This window comes from Balaenoptera physalus (assembly GCF_965194825.1).
Source record: "Balaenoptera physalus genome assembly, chromosome: 4".
Taxonomy (NCBI): Eukaryota; Metazoa; Chordata; class Mammalia; order Artiodactyla; family Balaenopteridae; genus Balaenoptera; species Balaenoptera physalus.
The window spans coordinates 99,399,071-99,415,608 of NC_138891.1; the positions used below are offsets into that span (position 1 = coordinate 99,399,071).

The window sequence follows — 16,538 nt, forward strand, 5'->3', positions numbered from 1 at the left end:
TTTTGTGTATATTTTCCTTTTTTTTTTTTTCCTGGCACAATGGAGGTCCCACAGTGTGAAAAGAAAACCTTGGATTCTACTGAGCTTCTTTCTTTAAAATTAGAATTTTGTCCCTGTTCCATGTTTAGCTCTATTTCCTTGTCTGACCAAAAAGTACTTTTCTCGCTCCAGCATTCCAGCATGTCATACATCAAAAGGTTTGAGGGGGGATGTATGTGTATATGTGGAGGGGGAGATGGGAGGTTAGGAACATCTGGAAGAGGGAGCAAAGGATAGATGATTACTTGTAGCTCATGCAGGAAAATCTAGATTTAGGTATTCCTTTGTATCCAAATTTCAGCTGTCATGAACCAACTCTAAACTAGGAAAAGAAAGGATGCTACTTTTGAGTTTAGATTTAAAGAATGAAATACAAGCTAACACTTGGGGCTCCATCGTATAATCATCACATATTCAGAAGGAGGTCAGTTTCTGAGAGTGGACCTATGAAGTTTATCAGTGAGAAGAGAAGAGGAAATGAGTGGTAGACAAAAGCTTTGTTCACACCTGAGTTTGGGGAATTAACCAGTCTATTTACAATATTCAACTTTAATCAACCACAGTCATCTTTGCCACACATTTCAATGTGACATAGCTTTCATTAAATTCATATTATATGTAGGACATCATGATTTCTCCTCACTTAGCTAGAAAACAATGCCTCTTTTAAAAGGTGAAGTGTGGATAAAATAATTTGTGACTGATGTGCATGGTTGAGAAACAGATTACTGGATATGAAATTAGTAGAACTGTCCATAAAATGGCATTCATAGTTTTTCACATATTTTAATGAATTTTATACTATAATGAGACAAATAGAAGCAGAACTGATGTTTCATAGTTTATGTGGGTGATTTCCTATACTATCATGCTATTTTTTACATGTGAGTGTGTGTGTGTATGCACATGTGTACACATGTATATCTGGAAGTTAGGCAGAATCATTGAGATATTAGGTTGGGATATACACAGCTGATTCTCATTATTCATGAGAGTTATGTTCCATAAAGTAGCCACAAATCCTGAATTTGTGATTGCTGAGCCATTGTTCTTAGGAGAAATACCAGATGAGGTTCCTGTGATCATCTGGTCACAACATTTTTGTCAACCAATCAATACATGAACTCATTTAATATGTGTTTCTGTTTAAAGACATCTTATTTAACATGTATTGTTGTTTCATTAACATTGAATTCAAGCCAATAGCACTATCAGTCATGCCTGGGCGGAGCTTATCTAACACACATGTTTTCTCTACAATGCACATCACAGCCTTCTTGCACTTGGGGACACTAGGGGACACTTCAACATGATGCTCAGGGGTTATTTTAAACAGCAAAATCACCAAAAGAAAAGCACAAAATAATGAAAAATGTGACCCAAATAGACTGCCAAAAGGACCCAAGAGGGCAGTGTTGCTTTGTTCAATCTCAGATGGGAATGTGTATGCTGAGTGACTCAAATTTTTAATCACTATGCCTGTCCATGACTGACAGTTAAAGTGCTTCCAGTGTTGGCTTACGGTTGACAAGTAGATTTTAGTGAGTGGGCAAGTTTGCAAATGAAGAATCTGTGAATAATGAGGATCGATTGTGTCCATATGCATATATATATGTGTATATATATACATATATATAGATAGATAGATAGATACATAGATACATAGATAGATAGATAGATATACATATATAGATAGATAGACATAGATGTTTGAATGTAGGGAGCATAGAGGGCACAGACCCCAAGATGTGACATTCACTCCCTCAACCTTAGTCAAGCAACTGATGCCCTTTTGAATGTGTGTCTACTCCAGTTACCTATTGATACCTAAAAAATCACCCAAAACTTAATAGCTCAAGTAACATCAATAATTTATTTTGTTCACAAATCTAGAATTTTATGGGGTTTCTTGGGAACAACTCATCTTTACTCCACAAGGCATCTGTTGGAGTCTGGAGGACCCACTGTTAAGATGACTCACTCTTATGACTGGCAAGTGGGTTCTGACTTTCAGCTTGGAAGCCCATAGAACCGTGAGCCAGAGCCTTTGGTTTATCTCCCTTTGGCCTCCTCATGAACTGACAGGACTTCCTCACTGCGCAGTGGCTGGGTTCCCAGGGTAAGTGATCTAAGAAACAGGAAATGGAAGTTACCATTTTTGTGTGGCCTGGGCCTAGAAAATTATACTATATGACTTCTGACATATACTATTGCTCAAGTAGTCACAGAGACCCCTTGATGCAAGAATATCAAAAGAATATGGGGTTTTAAAGCTACCACAATGTCACTGATATTACAATTTAGCCTAAACAACAAGCCATACTACTTTACTCACTATGATAATATTTATTCCTTATGACCATTTCTGAGTATTACCTTTCCCTTAATTATTTTCCTAGATCTGCTTGTTATTACAATTTACATAGCATATACCCATATATCAAGAAGACTGGAAGTGAGCCTTTAACAAGCCACCCCATCTCTCAATAGTCATGGTGGATTGGGGAATATCTTCAGCTTGGCTAGAGACAGGAACATTGCAATCTAATTCAATCCAGATATGCTACTTTTCTACAGGAATGTTGAAAGGGAAATATCTATGTTCAACCATCTCACTGCAGGACGTATGAGTTTGATAAAGGTTTTTGACATGCTAAAGTTCCACATGAGTTACATAACCACTGCCTACCCATTTTAAAACTTTAGTCTTTGATATAAAGTTCCAGGCTACTCTAGAGTAAGGGGGAGAAATAGAGGTTGATAGGAACTCCAGGTAAGAAAGGCCTTGAGATTTGAGAGATGTTAATTCAGAGTAAGCAAATTAAGAATGTAAGGTGTTAGTGAAGAAATGAATTACAGAAGGAAAGAGAATCAGGGAAGCAGAGCAAGAGCCTCTGAGAATTTAGAATACAATAAGAGAAGAGAAGAAAAAGAAATACTGAGAATTTTCTCTAAACTATGTCTGCTTTAAAAATATTATGTAATCATTGACAATATTTCATTATGTATTACTACAACATTTTTTAATGGATGAACACACTAAAGTGAAGTTAAATAATTTACTGAAAACCATTTAGATTAAATTAGCGAGTGTTAGAATCCCAAGCTTAAGAAGGTGCAGATGAGAAAAGTCCATGAATATGAGGGGCTCGGTCTTTGGAAGGGAAATCTTTTCTTCAGTATTTTTTTTAAAGATTTGTTTATTTATTTATTATTTTTTTATATTTATTTTTGGCTTCATCGGGTCTTAGTTGTGGCACACAGGGTCTTCATTGTGGCATGAAGGATCTTTCATTGCGGCCTGCAGGCTTCTCTTTAGTTGTGGCGTGTGGGTTTTCTCTTCTCTAATTGTGGCCCATGGGCTCCAGGGAGCGTGGGCTCTGTAGTTGTGGCGCACAGGTTCCAGAGCACGTGGGCTATGTAGTTTGCAGGACGCAGGCTCTAGTTGAGGCGCGCAAGCTCAGTAGTTATGGCACGTGGGCTTAGTGGCCCCGCGGCATGTGGAATCTTAGTTCCCTGACTAGTTCCCCGCATCCCCTGTATTGTAAGGCAGATTCTTTACCACTGGATCATCAGGGAAGTCCCTCTGCTTCAGTTTTATTTAGTATGGAAATAATACTCACAGGTATCAAGTAGGAGAGATTATTTTGGAATAGCTTGAAGATTTTTCCCTTTATTGTGGTCCGTAATGAGGCAAACTCCAGATGAGAGGAACATTTTGTTGGCTTAATTTCATTTAGAAAACATTAAAGTCAAGTTGACCTAAAAAAAAGATTCTTAAATAAGCTAGTGTATGCACCAGAAATTTGGAAATGATAGAATGTAATTTATTATACTATTCTTTCAACTCTTCACAGGTTAAATTTTAGTACTCATAGTAAATGTTTGTCCAAGACATTCTGTGACCAACAAGAGAAAAAGAGAAAGAGATCAAGATGTGAAATAGAAATCAGTCTCAAGTCACCCTCTAGTTAGGTGCGCAGTGGGTCCACAAGTTTGTAATGTCTATCATACTAACCACAGTGAAAGTGTTCAAAGATGACAGGCAAATTGGTGGGAGAAAGAAAATTTTGAGAAGAGCTCAAGAGATACAGTAATAGACAGAGAAAGACTGGGATTTACAGAAGAGAGGAGGAATCCTTTACAGCAGGCCTGAGTGGAAAACGTGAATATTTTGGAGTTATACTCGGGTTCAAGCCCTACCCCACTGTTATCTGTGTCTACTCTGGTTAACTGTTTAACTGCATCTCAGTTTCTTCTGCTGTAAATGTTGACATTTATATATACCTTACAGGACTTGAGGGGAGGATTAAGTGATATAAAATTTATAAAACACCTGGCACATAAGCCCTGATTAGATTTTATCTTTCTCTGAAAACATATCTAGGCTAATTGGCACTGGCTTCTGAATAACAAAGATCCTGTTTCTGAGGCTTCCCATCTATGGCTAGACTCGTTTCAATGAGAAACATTGATTTTCCTCCCAATTTTACAACTTCCATGTGTTCTAGTTATTATTAAGCGTGTGTGCATGGGGTATACCATTTATAGTTTTCTTCCTGAGGTTTTCTTTAGGCCAGTTGGAATGCCACAGAATTAAAAAACAGATGTATACTTGAAAAATTTAGCAACACACTCATTCTTCTCTTATGTCGGACTGTCTTCACTTTTGTTTACATAAGGAAATGCATTAGCAAATTTTGGAATTAGTTTGGAATTAGCTTCTGCACAATGAATCTTTGGGTAGTTGGACACCTATGATGTAAAACCTCCTGGCTTTGTTTCAGAAAAAATCATTATTGTTTAAAGCCTGTCAATTGGAATGCAATTTAAAAACTTTTACTCAGCAGCTACAGAATTATACACAGATTTTGAACAGAGAAATATAAAATAGACGTGTGATGCTCATCTTTTTCACACATTTATAATAATCATTTAATAGTTAAATCTAGAAGTGAAGTGTTGTCAGTGTTTCTTGATTTCATTTCATGTTTTTTCCCTTTTGAACATCATTTCTTTCTCTGACTAACAGTCTGTTTATTATTACTCTTATTCTAAACATCCTCCTATAAATCTCTCATTTTTAAATTATGAAGGCAGGAGTCCAATATTTTTCTTAAAGCAGGAATTCTTACATTTAATCATTTGTTTAACATGTAATTACTGGGCCAATTATAAGGGCCTGGCACCCTGTCAAGTTCTTTGAATACAATGGTGAGCAAAACCATTAGGGTCCCTACCTTTAAGGAGCTTAAAAATATTGGTAGAAATAGAAATTACTGAGATAATTACCAAAGGTAATTACATCTGTAATAGGTGACATAAATAATAATCTCAGGATGCTCTTGAGAGCATAGCAAAGGGAAGTGATCTAGTCAGATGTTGAGAGATGGATCTGAAAGATGAATACAAGTTAGGTGAAGAGAGGACAAAAGAACATTCTAGACAAAGACATTGACATCAAGGAACAGAATGCTCAACACAAGGACGGATAGGGTTGTGTTATGGATTTGTTTTTTATCCAGAAAGCTAAAGAAAACTTTGGAAGAATTTTAAAAAGGGAGTACAATGAAGAAATTTAGATTTTTAAAGGTCACTGTGTCCAAGGTGACAAAAACAGAGAGGAGGAAAGTAAAAGGTGATTGAGGGAAATCATAATGTTCCTGAAGTGAAGGAGGTTTAGATTCCTGTTGAAGGAGAGAAGTAGACAGATTGAAGTGGTGAAGGGGAGGGAAGAGAGTGTTTCCTTTTTTTATTTTTCCCTGTTGTTTCTCTTTATCCACATGGTCCTCTGCCTTTCTCCTTCCTATAGGCACTCATCCAAACTGTTTAATGTTTATCTTTTTGCTTCTTTATGGTCTAGCAAAATATGACACATTGCTTTGTAAGCATTATTCTTCATTTATGTAAATATTGTAATTTGGATATTGTTTAAGATTCAATTCTAATGCCATATACATCTAACCCATTATTTTATATACTGTATAGTTCTAAATGCTGTGCTTCCACTCTCCCATTGAAGATCATGTAGAATGCCTCCAGCTATCCATCGCCCCCAATAATGTTGCAAAGAATATACAAGTATACCTTCACTTGGGGACCTATCTGGGAATTTTAGAAGGCTTACAATTCTACTACTAAAGAACTGGAGTATTTCTTTATAGGGTTGCTAGCTTTTTGCATTGTCTCTTTCAAAAATTGTTGTTCATATCCTTTTTCATTTTTCCTGTGGAATCAATGTCTTTTTCTCATTGATTTACAAGTATTTCTTGTATAGCCTAGATATTAATCCCTTTTTGGTCTCATTTAATCACCTGTCTCGTCACTGTATTAACAGTCTTATCATTAAACAAATATCTCTTTTGTATATAATTAAATTCATCACTGTTTTGGAGAGAGTTGGGGGAAATAGGGCATAGTTAACAATGACCACACTGCCAAGAGATTACGTAAGGAGAGGGCTAAAGTGATCATGTAAGGTGAGATGGAGTGGTACAGGCAAAAGGTATGGGATTTTGAATCTCAGTTTTCTAACCTGTAAAATAAGAATATTAATACCAGATCTATTTACCTATGTCTGTGAGGAACAAATAAAATAATTTTGTAAACTAGAAAGGTTTTCATAAATGTTTGTAGGTTTTATGATAACTACTATTAATGCATGGTCTGGATCTACTATTGGATTTCAGATGATATAAAGATTTGGTTAAAATTTAAATGGCACAAATACAACGTTTATGTGTGCTTTTAACTCTGCATGAAGTAGCACCTCAAAATTATATTTAAAATATATTCTCAATAACAGTATTAACTAGATAATTTTGGAGAATATATGTGGTCTTAAGTTATGGAACATAGAATCTGGGTGTTCTTGCTCAGGAATTGGTAATTTACAGAATAACAACACTTCACAGCACTAGATGTATTTCTGAAATATATATTACTGAAAGTAAATGATTTTGTAAATTTAATTATTTAAAAATGCAATTGGTAACTTGTTAATTTAAAGGAATGAAATTTATAAATTCTTCTTAATTTGAATAACTAACAATTATCTACTTAGTAAACCTGAAATTTTCTAAGCCAAAACCAATATTGCATAGAGTATATTCCTGAAAAAAAGCCATATATTCTTTCTTAAAAATTTTATTGGGGGCTTCACTGGTGGCGCAGTGGTTGAGAGTCTGCCTGCCAATGCAGGGGACATGGGTTCGAGCCCTGGTCTGGGAAGATCCCACATGCCACGGAGCTACTAGGCCCGTGAGCCACAATTACTGAGCCTGCGTGTCTGGAGCCTGTGCTCCGCAACAAGAGAGGCTGTGATAATGAGAGGCCCGCGCACCGCGATGAAGAGTGGCCCCCACTTGCCGCAACTAGAGAAAGCCCTCGCACAGAAATGAAGACCCAACACAGCCATAAATAAATAAATAAACGCAAAGTTTAAAAACAAAAATTTTATTGATGTACAATATTATATAATTTTCAGGTGTACAACATAGTGATTCACATTTTTTAAAGGTTATACTCCATTTATAATTATTATAAAATATTAGCTATATTCCCTGTGCTATACAATGTATCCTTGTAGCATATTTATTTTATACATAGTTGTTTGTAGCTTTTAATCCCATACCCTTATCTTATGCTCCTCCCCTTCCTTCTCCCCACTGGTAACCACTAGTTCGTTCTCTATATCTGTAAGTCTTTCTTTTTGTTATATTCACTATTCTGTTTTATTTTTTAGATTCCAAATATAAGTGATATTATACAGTATTTGTCTTTCTCTGACTTATTTCACTAAGCATAATACCATCCAAGTCCATCCACATTGTTGCAAATGGCAACATTTTATTCTTTTTTAGGGTTGAGTAGTATTCCAGTGTGTGTGTGTGTGTGTGTGTGTGTGTGTGTGTGTGTGTGTATGTGTATGTGTGTGTATGCCACCTCTTTATCCAGTCATCTGTTGATGGACACTTAGGTTGCTTCCATATCTTGACCATTGTAAGTAATGCTTCTATGAACATTGGGGTGCATGTATCTTTTCAAATTAATGTTTTTATTTTCTGTGGATGTAAACCCAGGAGTGAAATTGCTGTGACGTAAGGTGATTCTATTTTTAGTTTTTTGAGAAACCTCCATACTATTTTCCACCAATCTGCATTTCTACCAACAGTGTATGAGGGTTCCCTATTCTCTGCATCTTTGCAAACACTTGTTTTTTGTGTCCTTTTTGATGATAGCCATTTTGACAGCTGTGAGGGGATAGCTCATTGAGACTTTAATTTGCATTTCTAGGATGATTAACACCTTGAGCATCTTTTTATGTGTCTATTGCCATCTTATGTATTCTTTGAAAAAAATTCTATTCAGGTCTTCTGCCCATTTTTTAGTTGGGTTGCTTGTTTCTTTGATGTTGAGTAATATGAGATGTGTATATATTTTTGATATTAACCCCTTACTGGTTATATTATTTGCAAATATTTTCACCTCTTCACTAGGTTGTCTTTTCATTTTTTGATGGTTTCCTCTGCTGTGCAAAAGATTTTAAGTTTAATTAGGCCCTATTTCTTTACTTTTTCTTTTGTTTCCTTTGCTTTAGAAGACAGCTCCAAAAATAAATTGCTACTTTGACAATTTATGTCAAAGAGAGTTCCATCTATGTTTTCTTCTGAGAGTTTTATGGTTTTGGGGCATACATTAAGGTATTTAATACATTTTGAGTTTATTTTTGTATATGGTGTTAGAAAATGTGCTAATCTCATTCTTATATATTTAACTGTCCACTTTTTCCAGCACCATTTAATGAAGAGACTGTCTTTCCTCAGTGGTATATTTTTGCCTACTTTGTTATAGATTAATTGACCACAGGCGTCTGGGTTTATTTCAGAGCTCTCTATTTTTTTCCATTAATCTATGCTTCTGCTTTGGTGCCAGTACCATGCTGTTTTGATTACTGTAACTTTGTAGTATAGTCTGAAGTCTGGGAAGATTATACCTTCAGCTTTGTTCTTTTCTTCTCAAGATGGCTTTGGCAATTCAGGGTCTTTTGTTGTTCTCTATAAATTTTAGAATTATTTGTTCTAGTTCAGTGAAAAATGGCCTTGATATTTTGATAGGGATTGCATTGTATCTGTAGATTGCCTTGGGGAGTATGGTCATTTTAACAATGTTAATTCTTCCAATCCATGAACATGGTGTATCTTTCCATCTGTCTGTGTCAGCTTCAATTTCTTTTATCAGAGTCTTATAGTTTTCCAAGTATAGGTCTTTTACCACCTTAGGTAGGTTTAGTCCCAGGTACTTTATTCTTTTTGATGCTAAGGTAAATGGCATTGTTTCCTTAGTTTCTCTTGTATATCAATTTTATATCCTGCAACTTTACCAAATGCATTGATGAGCTCTAGTGTTTTGGTGGCATTTTTAGGATTTTCTATGTATGGTATCATGTCATCTTCAAACAGTGACAGGTTTACTTCTTCCTTTCCAATTTGTATCCCTTTTATTTCTTTTTCTTGTTTGAGTGCCATGGCTAGGACTTCTAATACTATGTTGAATAAAAGTGGTAAGAGTGGGCATCCTTGTCTTGTTCCTGATCTTAGAGGAAATGCTCTCAGCTTTTCACCATTGAGTATGTTACCTGTGGATTTTTCATATATAGCCTTTATTATGTTGAGCTATGTTCCCTCTATACCACTTTCTGGAGAGTTTTTATCATAAAAGAATGTTGAATTTTGGCCAAAAAATTTTTCTGCATCTATTGAGATAACCATATATTTTTTTCCCTCAGTTTGTTAATGTGGTGTGTCACATTGATTGATCTGTAGATATCAAACCATCCTTACATGCCTGGGATAAATCCTGCTTGATCATGGTGTATGATCCTTTTAATGTACTGCTGAATTTGGTTTGCTAACATTTTGTTCCATATTTTTGCATCTATGTTCATCAGTGATACTGGCCTGTAATTTCCTTTTTTTGTGAGATATCTGTATGATTTTGGTAACAGGGTGATGCTGGCCACATAGAATGAGTTCAGTGTTCCTTCCTCTGCAATTTTTTTGTAATAATTTGAGAAGAATAGATGTTTGGTAAAATTCACCTGCAAAGCCATCTAGTCCTAGACATTTTTTTGTTGGAAGTTTTTTATTACTATTTCTATTTCAGTACTGGTAATTGGCCTGTTCGTATTTTCTATTTCTCCCTGGTTCAGCCTTGGGAGATTGTACAGTTCTAGGAATTTGCCCATTTCTTCTAGGCTGTCCATTTTATTGGCATATAATTGTTCATAGTACTCTCTTATGACCCTTTGTATATCTGTGATGTCAGGTGTAATGTTTCCTTTTTAATTTGTAATTTTATTGATTTATGTCCTCTCCCTTTCTTTCTTGATGAGCCTGGCTAAAGGTTTAACAGTTTTGTTTATCTTTCAAAGAACCAGCTCTTAATTTCATTGATCTTTTCTATTGTTTTCTTTTTCAGTCTCTATTTCATTTAATTCTTCTCTGATCATTATGATTTCTTTCCTTCTACTAACTTTGGATTTTGTTTATTCTTTTTTAGTTCCTTTAGGTGTAGGGTTAGGTTATTTATTTGAGATTTTTCTTGTTTCTTGAGGTAAGCTTGTTCTGCTGAAAACTACTTTCTTAGAACTGTTTTTGTTGCATCCATAAATTTTGGATTATTGTGTTTTTGTTTTCATTTGTCTCCAGGTATTTTTTTTTTTTTGAAGATTTTTTTTTTTTTTTAATTTATTTATGGCTGTGTTGGGTCTTCGTTTCTGTGCGAGGGCTTTCTCTAGTTGTGGCAAGAGGGGGCCACTCTTCATCGCAGTGCGCGGGCCTCTCACTATCGCGGCCTCTCTCGTTGCGGAGCACAGGCTCCAGACGCGCAGGCTCAGTAATTGTGGCTCACGGGCCCAGCTGCTCTGCGGCATGTGGGATCTTCCCAGACCAGGGCTCGAACCCGTGTCCCCTGCATTGGCAGGCAGATTCTTAACCACTGCGCCACCAGGGAAGCCCCTCCAGGTATTTTTTTTATTTCCCCTTTGGTTTATTCAGTGATCCATTGATTGTTTAGTAGCATATCGTTTGGCCTCCACATGTTTTTGTTTTTCAGTTTTTTCTTGTAGTTGATTTCTAGTCTCATAGTATTGTATCCAGGAAAGATGCTTGATATGATTTCAGTTTTCTTAAATTTACTGAGGTTTGTTTTGTGGCCTAGCATGTGATCAATCCTGGAGAATGTTTCATGTGCACTTGAAAAGAATGTGTATTCTGCTGCTTTCACATGGAATGCTCTATAAATATCCATTAAGTCCGTCTGCTGTAATGTGTCATTTAAGTCCACTGTTTTCTTATTGATTTTCTGTCTGGATGACCTGGCCATTGATGTGATTGAGGTGTTAAAGTCCCCTACTATTATTGTGTTACTGTCAATTTCTCCCTTTACGTCTGTTAATATTCACTTTATGTATTTAGGTACTCTTATGTTGATGCATTTATATTTACAATTGTTATATACTTTTCTTGGATTGATTCCCTTGATCATTATGTAATGTCCTTCTTTGTCTTTGTTTTACTGTCTATTTAGTCTAATGTAAGTATTGCTAGCCTGGACATTTTTTTATTTCCTATTTCATGGAATACATTTTCCGTACACTCACTTTCAGTCTTTGTGTATCTTTTGATGTGAAGTGAGTACAAGAGCAGGCAGCATATAGAAGGGTATTGTTTTTGTATTCATTCAGCCACTCTATGTCTACATAGACATATGTTAATTTACATTTAAAATAATTATTAACATGTATGTTCTTGTTGCCATTTTATTATTTGTTTTGGGGTTGTTTCTGTAGGTCTTTTTTTTTTCTTATTCTTCTTTATTCTCTTCTTTTGTGATTTGATGATTATCTTTAGTGTTATACTTAGATTCCTTTTTCTTTTTTGCATGTGCATCTATTATAGATTTTTGGTTTGTGGTTACTGTGTGGTATATATATATATATATATATATATATATATATATATATATATACCACATCATATATATATATATATATATATATATATGATATATATATATATATGATATATATATATATATGATTGTTTTATGTTGCTGATCTCTTAATTTCAAATGCGTTTTAACAGTCCTGCATTTGTTCTCTCTTCCCCTTAAGATTTCTCTTTTTGACATCATATTTTACATCTAAATGTTTTATCTGTACCTTAACTGTTTACTGGGGATATAGATGATTTTACTACTTCTGTCTTTTGACCTTCCTACTAGCTTTTTGCATGGATTAATTTCTGCCTTTACTGTATGTTTGACTTTACCAATGAGTTTTTTCCTTTTGTAATTTTCATGTTTCTAGTTGTGGCCTTTTCTTTTTCGCTTAGAAAAGTCCCTTTAACATTTCTTGTAAAACTGGTTTTGTGGTGCTGAACTCTTTTAGCTTTTGCTCATTTGTAAAACTTTTGATCTCTTCATCAAATCTGAATGAGAGCCTTGCCTGGTAGATATTCTTGTTTGGAAGCTTCTCCCTTTCCTCACTTCCTTCCAGCCTGCAGAGTTTCTGTTGAAAAGTCAGTTGATAAGCCTTATGGGAGTTCGCTTGTACATAACTTGTTTCTTTTCCCTTGCTGCTTTTAATATTCTCTCTTTGTCTTTAATTTTTGCCATCTTAATTACAATGTGTCTTGTGTGTTCCTCTTTGAATTAATCCTGTATGGGACTCTCTGTGCTTCCTGGACTTATATGTCTGTTTCCTTTCCTAGATTAGGAAAGTTTTCAGCTATTATGTCTTCAAATAAGTTCTCAGACCCTTTCTCTCTCTCTTCTCCTTCTGGTACCCCTGTAATGCATATATTAGTGCACTTGCTGTTGTCCAGGAGGTCTCTTAAACTGTCCTCATTTGTTTTCATTCTTTTTAATTTTTTTCCTTCAGCATCAGTGATTTCCATTACTCTGTCTTCCAGCACTGATCTGTTCCTCTGTATTATTTAGTCTACTGTTGATTTCTTCTAGTTTATTTTTCTAGTTTATTATCTCAGTTGTTGTATTCTTCATCTCTTTTTGGTTGTTCTTTATATTTTCTAACTCTTTTTTAAAAATCTCTAACTTCTGACTCTGTGCATCCAATCTTCTCCTAAATTCTTTGATCATTTTACAATCACTACCTTGAACTCGTTCTCTGATGGATTGCCTATCTCCCCCTAACTTAGTACTTCTTTTGTTATTTTATCTTGTTCCTTTGTTTGGAATACATTCCTCTGTTGCCTCATTTTGCCTAATTTGCTGTTTTTATTTTTATGTATTTTGTATGTTGCTTATGTATCCCAATTTGGAGAAGTGGCCTTTTTTAGGAGTCATCCTTTGTGTCCCAGCAATGCGCTTCCCTCTGGTCATCAGAGCTATAAGCTCTAAGGGTGCCCCTTATTTGAGCTGTGTGGCTCCTTCTGTTGTGGCTGGCTGACTACTGTGGGCCATTTTGTAGGCTTGGTTGGCCCTGGTTTGGTTGATTGCCTGGCCCTGCTTTGTGCAGAGACTGCCAGCTGCTGGTTGGCTGGGCCAGTTCATGAGGCAGCTGACTACATGTCACGAGAGGGCCCCAGAGCTAGTGCTCGCTCACCAGTGACCCTATTCAAGGTCCAGGAAACCCCAGGGAGTGTTTCCTGCCCAGTGATGGGTGAAGCCAGGTCCTGGGGCTCATGCCAGGCTACTGGCAGGCAGAGACATGTTCTGGGGTCTGGTTGTAGAACCCAGGAGTCCTGAGCTGGTGTCAGATTGCTAGTGGGTGGGGCCGGTTCTTAACATAGCTGTTTGTCAGGTCTGGGATATCTCAAAGATTTTGTTGGCCTGGTAGTGGGCAGGGCCAAGGCATATCTGGTCCCAGGGCAGCATCTGGCCTGCTAATGTGTGGGTTGGGTCTGCAGTCTGCAGTGTGCAGTTGCCTTGTGGCTGGTGTCCATACTCTGTTGGGTGAGGCTGGTCCTGTGGTTAGAGAAGGTCCTCTGGCAGGCACGGCTGAGGCCCAGCCAGTCTCAGACAGAGTCTAGCCTGCTGGTGGGTGGGTCAGGTTCACAGGCTGTGGGACTGCAGTTGTCTTGTGGCTAGGGTCTGCCCCCTGATGGGTGAGTCTGATCTCAAGGATAGAGTAGCCTCCCTGGAGGATGGGGCCAGGTCCCAGGGAGTTCTGAGGCTGGTACCTGCTCACTGGTGGGTGAATCTGTGTCCTGCTGTCTCTAGCTGGAGGCCCTGGAGGTCCCAGGTCTAGTGCCTGTGCACTGGTGTGTGGGACTGTGTCCTGGGCCCTCTGGTGGGCAGGAACAGGTCCCGAGGCAGCTATGGGTTCAGAGGGTCTTAAGGCAGTCCATCTGCTGGTGGGTGGGGCTGTGTCTGCTCCCAGTTAGTTGCTTGGCCTGAGGTATCGCAGCAGTGGTGCCTACAGGCTGTTGAGCTAGGGCAGGGCTGGATCCTGAATCTAATAAGATAGTTGGAGGATTTCAACATTGCATCTGCCAGCACCAGTTCCCATGTGGTAGAAGGAGCTCCCCAAAATGGCTGCCTCTAGTGTCTATGTGCCCAGGGTGAGCTGAAGTTACCTCCTTCCTCTCCAGGAGACTCTGTGTAGGTCTGACCTAGGCTCCTTTAAAATTACTGCTTCTGCCCTGGGTCCTGGAACACGTGAGATTTTGCATGTGTCCTTTAAGAGTGAAGCCTCTAATTCCCCTAGCCTTCTGGGACTTCCAAAGTAAGCTCCACTGGCTTTCAAAGCCAAATGCTCTGGGGGCTCATTTTCCCACCCTGGGCTGGGGAATCTGATGTAGGTCTTGGACCCCTCACTCCTTTGGGAGAACCTCTGCAGTTGTAATTATTTTCCTATTTGTGGGTCTCCCACCCAAGGGTATGGGAATTGACTATGTCACACCCCTCCTACTCATCTCATTGTGGTTCCTTCTTTATATCTTTTGTTGTAGAAGATCTTTTCTGGACAGTTCTGGTCTTTTTCACTGATGGTTGTTCTGTAAAAGTTGTCATTTTAGTATTCCCATGAGAGGAGGTGAGCTCAGAGTCTTTCTATTCCACCATCTTTCCAGTCACCCATATATTTTTAAACTGCAAAACCAGAGCAATATTTCACAAAGTGTATTCTACAAAATATATTTTCCAAGTTACTTTAGTAAAAGCTATTTTGAAAAAGTTTCCATGATCAAACAAATCTAGAAAATACACATATATTTTGATAATGCAGAATTTAATTGTAGTTTTTATTATGCTATTATTCATTGTGAAAGCATAATATAAAATGAGATAAATTATATAAAATTTTCCCATCTTATTATACTTTATTTCTGGATTCATCTAGTGAGAGCTGCATAGCCTGGAACATAAATTATTCTTACTTTTTGTTTGCTAATTCTGTTAGTTAATGAGGAGGCATGTTAAAATTTCCCACTATCATTTTGAAATTGTCTTTTTTTTTCTTTTTTATTATATCAATTGTGCTTTTTGTATTTTAAATCCATATTATTAAGTGCACTTAAATGTAAAATTATTTTATCTTTTTATTGGACTGACAATTTTATGACTATAAAACATCCCTCTTTATCTCTAACTGTGCTTCTTGCCTTAAAATCTGCTTTGCTTTTTTCCTGGTTCATGTTTTCATTGTAATTTTTTCTGTTTATTTATTTATTTAATTTTTCCTCATAAGCAGTAAAATTGCATTTGTATCTTTATCCAGTCAAGCGTTTTAACCATTTAATTAAACTTTTAATTTAATTTATATTTACTTTATTAACACATTTGATTTTACATTTGCAATCTTCAAGATCTTTTTTGTCTCACATATTTAGGATTCTTTTTCCTTCTTTCTTGCATTATTCTAGATAATGAATACTTTCATTATTTTATTTTCCCTCTATTTATTTGTAAGGTCGATCAATCAATCTTTCCATCTATCTGTCTTTGGTTGCTCTAGAGATCACAACATGCAGCCCTGAATTAATCATCTAATACAAAATGATGATTTTATCTAAAAAAGAAGGGTACAAGTGAACTTATCTACAAAACAGAAACAGTTACAGATGTAGAAAACAAACTTATGGTTACCAGGGGGCGGGGTGGGGGATAAACTGGAAGATTGGGATTGACATATACACACTACTATATATAAAACAGATAACTACTAAGGACTTACTGTATATCACAGGGAACTCTACTCAATACTCTGTAATGGCCTATATGGGAAAAAAATCTAAGAAAAGAGTGGATATATGTATATGTATGACAGATTGCTACACACCTGAAACTAACACAACATTGTAAATCAACTATACTCCAATAAAAAAAATTTTTAAATGTTGATTTTATCACTTCCCCAATAATGCTAGAAACTCTTTGGTGAAGTTCTTGTATAAATATTTTGTCCATTTAGTTGGATTTTTTTATTTTCTCATTATTGAGTTCTATGGATCTTCTTTTTTTTAAATTTACTCTGG

At 36.5% G+C, this 16,538-nt stretch overlaps 1 long non-coding RNA gene across 1 annotated transcript; it reads left to right on the forward strand.

Annotated features, from left to right (window-relative positions):
* Positions 1 to 619: 619 nt before the first annotated feature.
* LOC309660208 lies at positions 620 to 7,471 on the forward strand. Its single transcript, XR_014263271.1, has 2 exons — positions 620 to 3,438; positions 3,478 to 7,471. It is a non-coding gene; the product is annotated as an uncharacterized lncRNA (long non-coding RNA).
* The last annotated feature ends 9,067 nt before the right edge of the window (positions 7,472 to 16,538 follow it).